The sequence below is a fragment of the Diaphorina citri genome, unplaced genomic scaffold (genome assembly GCF_000475195.1).
Source record: "Diaphorina citri unplaced genomic scaffold, Diaci psyllid genome assembly version 1.1 scaffold1060, whole genome shotgun sequence".
Lineage (NCBI taxonomy): Eukaryota > Metazoa > Arthropoda > Insecta > Hemiptera > Psyllidae > Diaphorina > Diaphorina citri.
The window spans coordinates 55,431-60,083 of NW_007378489.1; positions in this window are offsets into that span (position 1 = coordinate 55,431).

The following is a 4,653-nucleotide window of genomic DNA, read 5'->3' on the forward strand; positions in this document are numbered from 1 at the left end:
GAATATTCTGAATACAAATCATTCTGTTTTCTCCATATAATCGGCAGAGAAATTAGAAATTTTAATTTTAAGCATTTTCCTTTTAATGACCTTGTGTCTATTCCTTCTATCAATACTGAGTTTCAACCGCAGACCCAAGTGATTTAAAGTCGAAATCAATCGATCATAAATCGATTTTAAATCGAAATCTGATGAAATCTAGTTTTTTGAAATCTGAAATAATCTGAATATTCTGAATACAAATCATTCTGTTTTCTCCATATTATCGGAATAAAATCCATATATTCTCGGAATAATTGTGGATTTGAAACCAGATAATTATGTGTTGACCGCAGACTTCGTAGACCTCGTACATACTAAGAGCTTTCGATCGATTCAAATTGGAAATATGGCTGAAGAGACTAGGAGGCCATGGTGAATTGAATTATCTGGAGCAGTTTGGCAATCGGACCGCACACTTGCGATTTATAGACTCACACCTTTTCTTTGTTTAGTGTTTTGGAGAACTTAGACTTAGAGAGTGGTGTCACCCAATTCCAATTAGGTAAGTGTTTATAATAAAGTTAGCCATATTAAATTTCATCTCAACAAAAACCATTCCGTTAAATTTCACACACAGAAGTTCACATATCACACAAAATTTCACCCATCACAAATTTAATTTGTTCAGACACAATAATCCATCCACATCATACTCATCGTCAAAATGCCCCACCACCGACTTCGAACCACAGTTTAATTAATTTCAAAAGGATCTCCTACATGTGCTCAATCAGGCGTAACATCGTTATGGGGTAGTATATCCTACGTCCTCAACAAAAACAGAAATTCATCTTTCAGAAAGTTATAGGGTTGGTGTTTGAAATTTTGTTTTCCGCACTTTTGTCTGTCTTTAATGAACTTTAAAAGATGGTATGGGTACCACTCTACCGCTACTCACAAGCAACTCCGTCATTGTCCTCACCCAGCTGAGGGCAAGGTGACATTTCATACCACCCTATCCTAGTGGAAATGGTTTCCAGTTCAGGGGCAGAAGGAAAACGCCCCGAAATATTGTAAACATCATCAATTACTCACGTTTTGACAGAACCGAGTCTGTGAGCTCGACCGTCTGATAATATTTTTTTATGTTTCGTTATGGATAGATCGGATAGTGATGTGAACAAAACGTTAGGTATAAGGATTGAGGCCAGCCTAGTTAGCTTAGTTGGTAGTGCGTCTGCCTTGTAAGCGCTAGGCCGCGGATTCGATTCCCGCCTGGGGCGGATTTTATCCTGATGGGATAATGTTCGTTCTCGGAACGGCTGGCTTTCTCCTATCCTGTCTTCCGTTACTCACGTTTTGACAGAATCGAGTCTGTGAGCTCGACCGTCTGATAATATTTTTTTATGTTTCGTTATCGATAGATCGGATAGTGATGTGAACAAAACGTTAGGTATAAGGATTGAGGCCAGCCTAGTTAGCTTAGTTGGTAGTGCGTCTGCCTTGTAAGCGCTAGGCCGCGGGTTCGATTCCCGCCCGGGGCGGATTTTATCCTGATGGGATAATGTTCGTTCTCGGAAACGGCTGGCTTTCTCCTATCCTGTCTTCCTTCTCTCCTCGATTTCGGGACGATAAGACCATAGCAGTTACAGTTCCCTCTGTCAAACCTCTTTAAAAAAAAAAAAGGATTGAGGAAACGCAAGAAATGCATTTACAATATTTGACCATTTTCTGAAATTTTTCTCAGTAGAATGCACATTTGTGCTCTTTCCATTAAAATACGAACGAGTATTTTCAATTAAAACAACAAAATATTATCATTGGTCTCGCCACTCTCGCTACACATGCCTTGTTGCGGCAAGTAATGTTGACTTTGGGTAAGTGCTTGAAGAACGTCCAGAAAGAAGAACAGGAGGCTAATATGTGACTGTATGTGATCCAGTGGTAGTTGAAGCACTTAACCAATTCAATCCAATACCCGCTCTGCGAAATGATGTTATAGTTAGACCCAAAGGGGTTTCTAACTTGCTACATTTTTTCCAACGAAATTCGAGTAGGTATAATGCATGATTTGAAGTTCGATATTTCCTACTGATTCATCAGATTCATCTAATCAAGGTTCAATCTCTAATTGAAACTATCCAATCATATGCAAGGAACTACTGCAAAGGAAAGGTATCCTTCAAAGAACTAAAAGAATATTGTGTTTTTTTTTTTGTCTCACCCTGTTGGAATGTAAGCGCACGTACCTGCGTATACTTTATGTACATGCTACCTAGCGGAACGATACTGAAATTTGGTTTCGATTGGAATGACCAATCTGTGAAATGATGTTATAGTTGGACCCATAGGGGTTTCTAACTTGCTACATTTTTTCCAACGAAATTTGAGTAGGTATAATGCATGATTTGAAGTTCGATATTTCCTACTGATTCATCAGATTCATCTAATCAAGGTTCAATCACTTCTAATCTCTAATTGAAAATATCCTATCATGTGCAAGGAACTACTGCAAAGGAAAGGTATCCTTCAAAGAACTAAAAGAATATTGTGTTTTTTGTCTCACCCTACCCTGTTGGTGAGTAGGTGTAATGCATGTTTTGAAGTTAGATATTTCCTACTGATTCATCAGATTCATCTAATCAAGGTTCAATCACTTCTAATCTCTAATTGAAAATATCCAATCATGTGCAAGGAACTACTGCAAAGGAAAGGTATCCTTCAAAGAACTAAAAGAATATTGTGTTTTTTGTCTCACCCTGTTGGAATGTAAGCGCACGTACCTGCGTATACTTTATGTACATGCTACCTAGCGTAACGATACTGAAATTTGTATCGTATCAGTTTCAAGAAGAACTTGCTTCATGGAGTATACGACCACACTTCCGTGACCAGAGCAGAATGCAGTGTCCGGTGTTATAGGGCTGGAGGACTGATGTTATAGGGCTGGAGCACCGATGTTATAGGGCTACATCACCCTGCGATACTTACATATGTCCTAGGGAGAAGAACCATCTCACGGTGGAAGTTCTATGCCAATTGATGATGGTGGAGACAGCAAATTCCTAAGTACGTAGAAAAACGAAACATCCAGGTTATCAAGACAAAAGCAGATTCAATACTTTTAGTGACAATCTTACAACTCTCTTCTGTGACGTTCTCATTGTAATTTTAGTTCATAATGGGTTAGGACTGGAGGTTATAGGGCTGGAGGACTGATGTTTTAGGACTGGAGGACTGATGTTATAGGGCTGGAGGACTGATGTTATAGGGCTGGAGCACCGATGTTATAGGGCTAGATCACCCTGCGACACTTACATATGTCCTAGGGAGAAGAACCATCTCACGGAGGAAGTTCTATGCCAATTTATGATGGTGGAGACAGCAAATTCCTACGTAGAAAAACGAAACATCCAGGTTATCAAGACAAAAGCAGATTCAATATTTTCAGTGACAACCTGACAACTCTCTTCTGTGACGTTCTCATTGTAATTTTAATCCATAATGGGAAATATAGAAAACCAACTCATATTATTGTAGGTCGAACGGAAAAAGAACTTCCTGAAAGTGACCCCGTCACGACCTAATTCTGACAGTCCAACATTTCACTACATTGAAATCAAGTCTAAGAAAACAGGCGACATTTACAATAAGTCTGACCTAAGACAATTTTTTATCTCTTTTGTCCACCATACTCTCTGTCTGCAGCTTTATTGATACGTCTACTTCTGTCTGACCATACTGACCCAGTTTGGCACAAAAGCTTTCAACATGACACATATCCCGTGACGAACTGTTTTCCACGAACACTTTATCGAATTGGGTTGAAAAGCTTGCGACCTTTATTGATACGTCTACTTCTGTCTGACCATACTGACCCAGTTCGGCACAAAAGCTTTCAACATGACACATATCCCGTGACGAACTGTTTTCCACGAACACTTTATCGAATTGGGTTGAAAAGCTTGCGACCAAATATGACACATATTCCGTGACAAACTGTTTTCCACGAACACTTTATCGAATTGGGTTGAAAAGCTTGCGACCTCAACAAGTCTGTGACCTAAGCTTTCAACCTGGATTCCTTGTCTGTCTTTGATGAACTTTTGATGGTATGGGTACCACTCTACCGCTACTCACAAGCAACTCCGTCATTGTCCTCATCCAGCTGAGGATAAGGTGACATTTCATACCACCACACACCCAGAAAATTTTCAATTATCAAGAGCACTACACTGAAACGGTGACAGGAATCAGCGAATGTGGGTCACTTGTTTGGTCATTTGTTTTATCCCTTTCCTAGAAATTCTAGAAAATCTTCACTCCTCTGCACCTTGATGGTGTGGTTTTCAAGTTGTTCTGTTTATAGCAGATTGTTGTTGTTGTTATTATTGTTGTTGTAGCGGTGTAGCTGCACCGAGTTGGGTTGATGGTCTGTAGCCAAGCCGAGCCAAGTCAAAATGGATTATTGTTGTTGTAGCGGTGTAGCTGCACCGAGTTGGGTTGATGGTCTGTAGCCAAGCCGAGCCAAGTCAAAATGGTGAGCTAACCCGATTAGCGTCTACTCGTTGTGTGGTGATTTTCCTCAGGTTGAGTATCACTGCGTTGACTATTTAGAATCTATTTAGATAAACATCACCATAATGATCACGGTGTTGATTATTCTGTTAA